Here is a 12,180-nt window from a genome sequence, read left to right as displayed (position 1 = left end):
TGCTTTCGACTCTAGTGTTTCTGTGAGTAGTCATCTTTCGTAAAAAGTTATTTCAACGCGTTTTTGAGAACAGTGACGGTGCCTTGAAGCATATTATGAAGCAGTACACATGCTGTTTTTGAATAAAATTTTAGGTACATTGGTATTTTGTTACTTTCCAGATTTACTAACTTTACTGTTTATTTGGAACAGTCTTGTATGCAATCATCATTCCTTCCCTTTACTGTAAGAACATGAAATACATTTCAGATTTTAAACTTCTTGACAAACAAAATCTACTTTCTGGACCGTGACTCGAACCGGAGAACTTTGCCTTTCATGACCATGTGCCTTACCAACTGAGCCAACCAAGCACGGCTCACGACCCGCCCTCACAACTCCACTTCGGCCAGTACCTTTTCTCCTACCTCCAATACTTTCTAAACTTCACAGTAGCTGCGCAACTTCAGCCAAATTGTAACAACGAAAAAATTAAGTTTGCACTGGAAACCGAAAATGTGAGATACCTTCCATTTTTGAATGATTTGGTTCGTCGCAAAATATGTGCGTCACCCTGGGTCACACGCAGTTTATCGGACGCCGACTCGTGCAGACGTATATTTACATGCAAACAGCTGCCACTAGGCTTCTCAGACGATGTTTCGCCTCCGAACTTTGGTTCACAGAGCAGGCAGCGTTGCTGAGGTGAACAGTGTGCGAGGATGAGTTTCTACACTTAAAAGGTGCTTTCGAAGTAAATGCTTATGCTCCACAACAGATATGTAAAGCGCTACAAATGAAACCTAAGGGGGACGTAAGGAACGAGAAATAAGACAGAAACAGATTTAAATCCGTCGGTTTCCTCCTATATGCGAGAACCATCGTCACCGAGCAACAAGTTAAATTAATTTTTCGCCCTTCACCGTTTACAGTGGCTGCATTGGGTCCCGCCAAACAACACTTGATGCTCCACAAAGCTGGGGCTCTCCGGATCCCCTTCAAATGTAGCCTCATGCACATCGGAGAGACGACACATACGGCCTATGAAAGATGCATAGAACACCGTAGGTACACCCCCGCTCTTACCGCGCAATATATGGCCTGTGGTAGAGCTCTGCGTCTGCAGCGGTCACTCTGTGCGAAATGGGCACGTCGAAATTCTGGTGTCGACTTCATCTCTTTGGGATTCCTTACTTACAGTCACACAGTGAAACATCTCAAAAATCGTCCTCTCTCCGCCATCGATGTTGCACCGGCCACCGACTATAGACTACTCGCAGCAAAATGATAGTAACGTCGCTTGATTCTAGTACAACCGCTAGTAATCACAGGGCTACATACCACCCATGCGTTTCAAATATTACAAACAAAACTACTATGTCACGTAAAAGAGAAACCGTATAAAGGAAGCAGTTGAAATTCGTTTCGTCAAAAATTTAGTCAGCAAGGATACAGGAATTTCACGCTTTCCTTACTAAACCCGCAATGCTGTCGCAGCTCACGTTCCAGCATAGACAGACCGTGTAGTCACAAGTTTAATTTATGCATACTCTTTGCCGCCGATCAAAGTCTCTGGCGCTTGTGTATCTGTGGCTTAAAACGACGGAATGAATACTGTAGCTTCAGTCTTTTGGCTCACCTGGAAGAGGGGAAAAGGTATACGAGCGAAATGTTAGAAGAAGAAGAAGAAGAAGAAGAAGTAGAAGAAGAAACGGAGCTTATGCAGCTGCACTCCCGAAGTTTAGTCAAAAAAAAAAAAAAAAGGTTCAAATGGCTCTGAGCACTATGGGACTTAACTTCTGAGGTCATCAGTCCCCTAGAACTTAGAACTACTTAAACCTAACTAACCTAAGGACATCACACACATCCATGCCCAAGGCAGGATTCGAACCTGCTACCGCAGTGGTCGCGCGGTTCCAGACTGTAGTGCCTAGAACCGCTCGGCCAACCTGGCCGGCCTTAGTGAATCAATTCCCAGAAAGTCTCCTGCGTATTTTGTGGGAGTAGCATTCGTGGAACAAAGAGTATTGGGGAAAAATGGCTCAGCTACAGCTTTGGGAAGTGCTTCATGAATGAATTTTCAATCTGCAGCGGAGTGTGCCATAAAGTAGTAGTCACATTATTTAAACAATGCGCTATGAGTTCTCCTCAAGGAGACAAGATGAAGCCCAGATGCGGCCTGCTAAATATATGGACAGCGAATCCATTGCTTATCAGTGTAGATCTATCCTTCAAAGACTTTATTGGTCGAGCCGGAAGCAATTTCCACCGATTGTTAGGCAATATATTCGCCAGTGCTCCGGACAGAACGCTCAGTGTTCGCTGTAAAGTCGTTCCGCGTCCTCCGCGTGGACGTTAGCCAAGCGCCCGCAAGAAGCGGAGGTTTTATTTCACCCACAGAGATTCGCGGTAGTTCGCCATCGACGTTTTTACGCGGCCGCCGCGGCCAATTTTTATGACGGCGCGCGGCTGTCGACATGTGTGGCCCCCCCGGAAAATAAAGAAGGCGGACAGCGCCTTCCCCCAGACCAGTCGAAGCGGAGGCTGTTTCGAAACGAACGTCTCTAGACGCTGTGAGTTCCTGAATCAACACGGCTGTATACGTACAGTGACGCTTGCTACGTAAGGTCATACGGAGCATTTATAACTGATATCACACCATAATAACACATCATGGTAACATTGCATTGCATTTGCCATATTCTGTGGATCCTGAGAAGATAGCTCTCTGGTAAGAACACGTACTAAATCATCGTGTAACAGTTCTGACACTAAATGTAACTGGGTTTTCTCTTTTGATGCTAGTCAATTGTCAGGATGAGCATTACTGCGAAGGGTATTTGATTCTAAAGCATTATGTCAGGGTGAAAATCCTAAATAAATTACTTTTTCTTTCTTAGCGACATGTGGGCAGGGTGGGTTCTTCCTTGGCTCGGATATGAGGTAGAATGAAACAGCATTTTTACATAAGATACCTTTTATTGCAAGTTTCGTACAACTGTTTCCTTACTCGATGTTCTGGCTCGGAGAACGGCAGCTGTGTCGTTTGCGAAGCCTTCTGCTGCGGCAGCGGCGGCGTCTGATTACACGTAGCGGTGTGTATCTCGTGTCGCCGTCTCGCCCAGCTGACTGGAGACGCGCAGCGCGAGGTGGCCCATTTAATTATTGCGAGCGAAGTCGTGCATCGGATGGTAATACCTTGGATGTGGCGTCCCAGTGTTTCTCTTCTCTAAGCGGCCGCGTGTGTTGTGCGTCGGCCAGCGGAGCGGCGCGGCGGGGGAAGGCCAGTGTCCTGGACTCGAACAACGGACTCCCGCTTGCCAGTCTTCGGCTGTCAGATCTCCATCTCAGCTCACAGGTGACTGCTGATGTGAGGCCGCCTCCTTCCCGTCCTCACGAGTCACCCGGGTATGTAAAAACCAGACTTCAAATACCTTTTAACTTCTGTCTTCTGGCGCCGAGGCTGCTGCTTGCTATTCCATTACAGCGGCGGACTTGGTGCGTGTGTGCATGATGTAGTCTCTTCTTGCATGACGGTCTTCAGCACCGAAACTGACTGAAAACTACTGCTACTCTTCTGCTCTTCCTTCTTCTTTCGTCTCAGGCCCACTGCGTCTCGCGTATTTATTCACTTCAGTTCACTGGAGGTGAACGACTTTACGGTCATTGCCTCTTCTGTCACGTTGAAAAGCTTCTCGAAGAATCTTCTTAATGTCGGTCATTGGCTCTTGGAATGTAGGCGAGGGACTTTGCTCAAATGTGACAACTGAGAAACACGTGAGCCGGTCGGGCGATGCCCTGACGGCTGAATCGATAGCGTCCGCTTATGTGGAACTTGCTGACTTTATGGTCATTGTCTCTTCTGCTCTGCTGTTCTGCCCGCTGTTTGCCAGTGTGTAATTCTTCTAAACTAAACTAAGTTTTTCATTTATATTCTAATTTCTACTTCACTTTGATTTCACTAATTTATTCACTTAAGTACCACTCAACAATCGAGTAGAACAGAAGTGATATGTGGCGTTCCGCAAGGTAATGTCATAGGCCCTCTGCTGTTCCTGATTTACATAAATGATCTAGGTGATAATCTGAGCAGCCCCCTTAGATTGTTTGCAGATGACACTGTAATTTACCTTCTAGTAAAATCATCAGACGATCAGTTCCATATACAAAATGATCTAGAGGGAAATTTCTGTATGGTGCAAGAAGTGGCAATTGGCACTGAACAAAGAAAAGTGCGAGGTCATCCACATGGGTACTAAAAGAAATCCGATAAACTTTGGGTACACGATAAATCGCACGAATCTGTCAATTCGACTAAATACCTAGGAATTACAATTATGAGCAACTTAAATTGGAAAGGCCACATAGATAATATTTTGGGGAAGGTGAAACAAAGACTGCGCTTTGTTGCCAGAACACATAGAGGATGCCACAAACCCACTAAAGAGACAGCCTACATTACACTTGTCCGTCCTTTGATAGACTATTGCTGCGCGGTGTCGGATCCTTAGCAGATTAGATTGACGGAGGACATCGAAAAAGTGCAAAGAAGGGCAGCTCGTTTCGTGTTATCGCGCAATAGAGGTGAGAGTGTCACTCATATGCTACGCGAGTTGGGGTGGCAGTCACTGAAGCAAAGGCAGTTTTCTTTGTGGCGAGATCTATTTACGAAATTTCAATCACCAACTTTCTCTTCCGAATGCGAAAATATTTTGTTGACACCCACCTACGTAGGGAGAAGTCATCATTATAATAAAATAATATAAATCAGGCCTCGAACGGAAAGATTTAGGTGTTCTTTTTTCCCACGCGCCATTCGAGATTGGAATTGTAGAGAAGTAGTATGAAAATTGTTCGATGAACCCTCTGCCAGGCATTTAAGTGTGAACTGCAAAGTAACCATGTAGATGTAGATGTAGAACTCGAAATGATAAGTTGTTATTGTATTACAGTACTAATACTGATTAAAATGTTTAAGCATTCATTTCCTGTGAAGATACTCTTGAGCTGAGTGAAAGGAGTTGCCAAACAGAAATTTCTTAAAGTCCGCCTCATTGTGTGCAATGCATTTAATATGCCTGGGCACATTCTTTAAAGAACATTTCACTGTCTGCTGTTCGTTCTAGAAATAAGTCCGTACGCAACATGCATCTTTGAATACCGAACGTACTATTCTTGCTATAGCTTGAAATCCTTTAAACATGATGTAACTCATCAGTGAATAGAAATCATCGGAATCAACAAGTTGTTAAAATGACAAGTTTTATTGGAAGAAACCGCTGCAGGATGTTCTAGAACTAATTTCAGCTAGAACACGCTCTCAATTGTGAAAATAATATTCTTGTATGTTGAGTATCCTCAAAAACCAAGCCCAGTCAATACGAATACGCAAAATAAAGTAACTTCTTCATATTTAAGTCATCTGTAACAGCAATCTCCAATACTCCAGATGAAGTCCAACTAAGTGTTATCGTTGTTTATCGGGTGTGGTTCTTGAAATTAAGATTGTGATTTATCTGTAGTCCCAAGAACTTTACAATGTCTGCTTCTTGCACAGGGTGTCCCAAAAGCCCGCAATCACTTGAAAATTCAATACAGCAAGGAACAATGTAGATAGAGAGGTAAAAATTGGAACACATTCTAGAAATGAGGTGGAGTTTTATTGAAACTATAAAAAGTGCACAAAATGGCCAACAGATGGAGCTTCATATGATACAAAAGTAATAATTAACATGACAACTGATTTTTAGCAAGACGATATTCTTTGTAACAAATTCTCAAGATGTCGGCCATCATTCATCAGCACTGCATATAGTCGAGGGACGATGTTACGAGCAACACTCTACAGCATACCAGCAGGTATGGTGAGAAATTTCCGTCGGATATCTTTCAGCGTTCCTAATGAGGTTGGACGATCGATGTTGACTTGCGACTTCAGGTAACCCCACAACTAATAATCACACGGACTGGGGTCTTGGGACGTGGGAGGCCAAAACGACGTGGCGGCTCAGCATGCGATCCTCACCAAACGATGTGTGCAAGAGATCTTTCACACGTGTAGTAACATGGGGTGGAGCGCCATCCCGCACAAAAGTCATACGTAACAGCAGGTGTTTCGTCAGCCAAGCTATGGATGATCTGACTCTCTCTCTCTCTCTCTCTCTCTCTATTTACCGGTTTTTGGATTCGTCTTTGGTTTCAATAAAACCCCACGTCATTTCAGGCATGCACGCCAGTTTTTACCAGTCTACCTACCATAATCCGTGAATTAGTGCTTTTTCAAATGTTAACAGACTTTGAGGTACTTCACTATAAACCATAAATTTAGATAACATTGTCTATGGAACGGAGCGATCTGGTGCTAACTTTGATTAAAACAACAGTCGAGATCCCAACAACATTTGTTTATTATTACCGGTTTCGGCTTATGTTACATCCACCCTCAGATATTTTAAGCCCCCTTTCGCTGGTGCAGGCGGCTCCTAGGTTCTCCACGTGATACCACGACCGTGCACTAGCAGTGTACGATCGTGTTATCACGTGAAGAACCGAGAAGTAGCCTTGTTAAAACCGAGAAGTAGCCTTGTTAAAATGTAACGACAATTCATTTGCCTTGAACGATTTGTTTGATAATGTCAAACCTTCCCTTCGCTACTTTTTCAGCACTATTAGTGCTTCCTATTCTCATAGTAGTATGATTATCAAAAATGAGAAAATTTTCATCTGGGAACAACAGGAAGGTGATTTATACACACTAAAAACAACAGAGAACCTAAAATAGAACCCTATGGTACAGTACGTCTGATTGCTCTTAATTGGGAGTGTTTCTTGCTGTTAACCAGCGTCGAACTGATGCACTTTGCTTGCTGTGACTATTATCCCTTGACATTTTGACTTTTGAATGAGGATGAAATGATTCCTTAGCTAAGCCACATTGCCCGGAGGCAATGATGCTTACACGCCCGGTACTGCAGCTGTGGCTTCCGCCCGGACATCGTTGCGCAGTCACGGAACTAGCCGGCCCTCTGGCCGCCGAAGCACCCCCTGTACGGTGACGCCCGCGGGGGGTCGGGATATCAGACGACTGTGTACCCCCAAGGCAACGGCCTTGCCGCAGTGGATACACCGGTTCCCGTCAGATCACCGAAGTTAAGCGCTGTCGGGCGTGGCCGGCACTTGGATGGGTGACCATCCGGGCCGCCATGCGCAGTTGCCATTTTTCGGGGTGCACTCAGCCTCCTGATGCCAACTGAGGAGCTACTCGACCGAATAGTAGCGGCACTGGTCAAAGAAAACCATCGTAAGGACCGGTTGTGCGGTGTGCTGACCACACGTTCCTCCCATCCACATACTAAGCTGAGGATGACACGGCGGTCGGATGGTCCCGATGGGCCACTTGTGGCCAGAAGACGGAGTGTGTACCCCCCGGTGGTCAGTTCGTCAGCGATCCTGTGGATGGCGACATCTCTTATCGCGGAAATATTGTGCGAACAGAATAGGTGGCACACCAGTTCTTCGGCGACGCGAGGCCCGATACCTAGGTGTAGTCAATGACGAGAGGTGGAACTATGCATCACATATTAACACTGTAACACAAAGTGTTGTGATTTGGCAAGACAGCCAAGCCACTACGAGGTGAAGCCGAAAGGCACGCGTTTAAGCTCACGCAGGCTGGCGTGAGGTCTGGAACAGGACAAGGTAATTAATATAGCCAATAACGCACGTAGCTTCTGGAATACTTAACTTTAATCCACAATTGGTGAACATCGGTCCGACGGTACATGCATCACAAGATAAATAGCAATTGATAATGGCGCCTTGCTAGGTCGTAGCAAATGACGTAGCTGAAGGCTATGCTAACTATCGTCTCGGCAAATGAGAGCGTAATTTGTCAGTGAACCATCGCTAGCAAAGTCGGCTGAACCACTGGGGCGAGTGCTAGGACGTCTCTCTAGACCTGCCGTGTGGCGGCGCTCGGTCTGCAATCACTGATAGTGGCGACACGCGGGTCCGACATATACTACCGGACCGCGGCCGATTTAAAGGCTACCACCTAGCAAGTGTGGTGTCTGGCGGTGACACCACACAAAGATCCCTGGAAACAATGAGTTATTGGGATAGGACACAAAGGTTTCCACCTGCCACCAGGCTTAATAAAATTATAATAGTATACTAACTTCTATTGTAGGATATGGATCTGGGCACACAGGCTCACGATCGTCATGTCCGCCATTTCCCTAAGACGTGTGCAGCGTAACAAGCTCCAGCGTTCGGTATGTGCATACAGAACGACTCCGGGGGGAGCACTACTAGTATTAATGGGACTCTGTCCTCTTGATATAAGATAATTGGAGAACAGTCAGCCTGGTGTTGGTGAAAAAAGAAAAAAAGGGAAAATAGTTGAAATAATGGGAATTCACAGTAGGGGACAAATCTGGGATTAAAACAAGGGGGGAGGAATTATGGCAGGAACAGTGGGATAACGAAGAAACGGGAGGGGGGGGGGGGGGGGGTGGAACACACGAGTTTCTGCCCAACATCAAGGAGCGTTTAGAGCTTAAATACTTCAAACTATCAAGATGACTGCTACACTTTCTTATTGGACGTGGGCCCTACCCGGCGTACCTATGACGGTTTGGGAAGCGGGCTACACCAACATGTGACTGTGGTACCGTACAGGGCACCCCAGACCATGTGGTGTATGAGCGCCCCCTCTTCGACGATGTTGCAACACAACTTAGACAACAACATCCCAATCACGACACATACCACCTGCTCAGGCAAGAGGACACCTCTCACATTCTAAAAAAACTTTCAAACGAAATCACCAGTAAAGTTTTCAAAGAATTTCAAAGGAACAATCGACAGTAAATAAAACGCAATTTAGACTCCGTGCACCTGTCCCGTTCCGCCGGGGCGTGGACTTGGCCAGCCGCTTCACGGCTGGGATACGCCACGTCACGGACTAGGGGGAGGGTGCACATTCCAACCGATCATGACACGCGCCAGAAATGACAGTAGATATAAGAATTAGGTTTGGATGTAGGATAGTATAGGATAATTCCACCACGACAGAACTGCAGCGATTCCAACATTTTGGGCCAGCCCGATGCCAGGGGCATGCCCACTGGGACTATCTCGGTGGGCACGGTGGACAACGTAGGTTAGTAAGATGCTGGCACACCTGTAACGATGCAGGTAGTGTAGATTAGCTTAAGTATAGATAAAGTAGCCTGTAAGTAAAAATAGCAGTAGTGAATTAATCCAAAGTAATACAATAATAAAAGAAACATGTGGCATAAGATAGCAGTAAAATTTAGCAGTGCCCGTAGTGGAAATAGTACTAGTACTGACACACCTGTAGTAATAACAAGGTAAGCTGCAGTATTGGTAATACAAATATAAATTTAGGAACCACTAATGTATTTAGGTAGAAGGTTAAATATGTATCATGTAGTTTTCTGAACAAAGAATTTTTTTTAAATAGAAAATATTGTGCCAACTGGAATCTACGAACCGGCAGTACACTCATGGACTGTTTGATAAACATTCCACGAGAAGCCGAATAGTCACAGGAATCAAAGTCTGGGAACGGGGTCGAAAACAAACTGATATATTGTAATGTAAAATCTGAATGCCCTTTTCGAGACAGCATGCGAACCACTTAGAATGACCTCGAGTCCCGCTCTGCATGCTAGTGCTTGGGAGTGTTGTTTACTTCCCCCACCCTTGTCCCACAGGGCGTTGAATGTCCCACTGTACTATTTGTCATTGGTGGGCTCATGTCGGATGTCCCCTAATGAATGATCGACTTGGGTAACTCCTTCCTGCTACTCACAGGTACAAGCGGCCATCCTTTTCGATATCACTTCAGAGATCCTCGGACTGTGGCCAGCAAGTGAATGAGACCTCGGCGGCGTTCCCACGGCGCTCTAACGTCACCTTGGGTCGTGGCGCAGTCACGAACACAGCAAGTTCCCTAGCGGATAACACGCTAGATTTTTTTGAGGAACTTCTGTGAATACATCGAGGCGTCCGTTCTCTGAGTCACTAAGAAGGCTGCAGCTTAACAGCAGTTCCGTGTTTGTTTGTAATGGGAATGCCTTTAAGCGCCCCCCCCCCCCTCAAATGCTTCAGCGTCACCCAGCTATCGGACGCCGATTTCAGCTGGAAGCAAAACAGTTGTTAACCGCACCCGTCCGCATCCTGTAACTTTGGGGAAAATCTTAACTGGGACCCTTTTATTCACAGCATTGAGTCATGACGGATTACATAGTTTCCTGTGATTTCCCTAAATTGGTATAGGCAAAACCCGAGATCGTTGCCTTTGAAAAGGCACAGCATATTTTCCTTACCAGCTTTCTCCAGTCCGAACTTGCGGTTCGTCTCTGATTACTGTAGGCAACAGAGCGTGAAATTCCAGTCTCCCTTCCTTCAAGAACACGAACATTTAGAATACACAAGCAGTACTAAAAAAAAGAAAAAGTTCTTATAATGATACGTCCTAAAACCAATATCGATTTAGATACTGGCCATTGAAAGCCCGTAGTTCACAGCCTTACTGACGAGGCAGGATTTAAAGGTGCTGCGAGAGTAAATAGCTACGATAGTAAATTAGCACAATACACACCTATGGATAGATGTAATTTCTCTATCAATCATGGAGATGAGGCATCAGCATCGCTTCAGTGTCATTGTATGGGAAGGACTTGTCGATGATAGGCTCATAGGGGCGGACACTTTAGCAAACAGGGTAACAGGGGCCATGTATGACCGATTTCTGGGCTATGACACGCCAGCGCTATTGCAGACGTTACCCTTTGAGAAGGACCACGGCTCGGTTTTATGCGTGACGACGGAGCCCCACTTCTTGTTCAACAGAACTTCACCGCAATGTTTCATGTCCGGTGCAATGGTTTATGAGGTTTGTTAATATCGCCTCTCCACTGACCAGATCTGAATGCATTGCATTTCTGGCTACAGGCACACTTAAGGGCATTGTTGTATGCCCATCGCTTCAACAATGGGCAGAAGTTACAGTTGCTTGTGGCCAATACATATGGCGCAGTCTGAATAGAGTCGGTCATATTTTAAGGTGTGCGAGATTTACTGCAAAAAAGGTCTGAGGGATGTATCAGGATGCACGGCAGCCACATGCAACAATGGCTATAGAGTCCGACTCAACGTAGCAGACAGACAAGAATGAGAGGAGCGACTGGTCCATATCAGAACTGGTGTTGGTTTACCAGGATTCCTTATTTCGCGTGGCGAGCCCAAATAATAGACTGTGTGTTGTCAACCGCACCCACAGCTCTGGAATCGATACACTACCACATTTTTGCTGTCAGACCCTGCTAATAGCAGATTCGATGCCTTTTTATAGACAGCATTTAAATGTGTGCTGTTATTTTTTCAGAGAAATCGTTGGGTATCGTTAATATGGAAGCAGGTTTTATTCAAGTATTGCAACTACGAATACAGGCTAAGTCGCCCGTAATAATCAATGAGCTATGTGCAGTTGATTGCACATTGTAGCCTAGAAAATTCACCGAAAGATCTCCAGATGACCTAGGATCTCTGAACCGTGATTTATTATCAAAGAATGTTCTTAAGAATTTATTTTATTTACTAGCGATTCATCAAGAACATTAATACATTTAATCACACTATGTAAGCATGGAAGTAGTTGCCAGGGAGTAACTGATGAAATCATGACCAAATTCCTTTTAACAAATGGGAATTTTATTCACTTTAATAATGCCTAAAAGCATTTTTTAAAAGAAACAGTTTTAAAATTATAATCAGAAAGCACCCTCTAAATGTCAAAGTTACAATTTATTCAGAGGCAGAAAGAAACAAGTTTTGACTGTATGAGCTTTCGGGCAGAGAACCTTGCCGCTCCCTTTTGACACGGCCATAGTTACGACCGCTCACAACAGCCTCTGAAAGACTACACTGGTGCAAACCTGCAACACAGCAGATAACTTTAAACTAAGAGTTTTAGTAATTTACACAAGCACACAAACTATGCACCCCCTGTAGGAGGGATGGTATGGTTCAAAACACTAACAATTAAAATATTAACCTTGCCAACAAAGGTGCAACTTGATTTTAACTTCTAAGAAAAGTCTTACGGCGAAAGGGTGGCAACTTTATATACTAAAATGATCATTTAAATAAAAGCCCATGAAATGCAATCTT

At 45.0% G+C, this 12,180-nt stretch overlaps 1 pseudogene; it reads left to right on the top strand.

Annotated features, from left to right (window-relative positions):
• Positions 1–7,077: 7,077 nt before the first annotated feature.
• Positions 7,078–7,195, top strand: LOC124614226 (annotated as a pseudogene).
• Positions 7,196–12,180: the final 4,985 nt, after the last annotated feature.

Source organism: Schistocerca americana, chromosome 4 (genome assembly GCF_021461395.2).
Source record: "Schistocerca americana isolate TAMUIC-IGC-003095 chromosome 4, iqSchAmer2.1, whole genome shotgun sequence".
Taxonomy (NCBI): Eukaryota; Metazoa; Arthropoda; class Insecta; order Orthoptera; family Acrididae; genus Schistocerca; species Schistocerca americana.
This window is presented reverse-complemented; position numbering and strand designations above follow the sequence as displayed.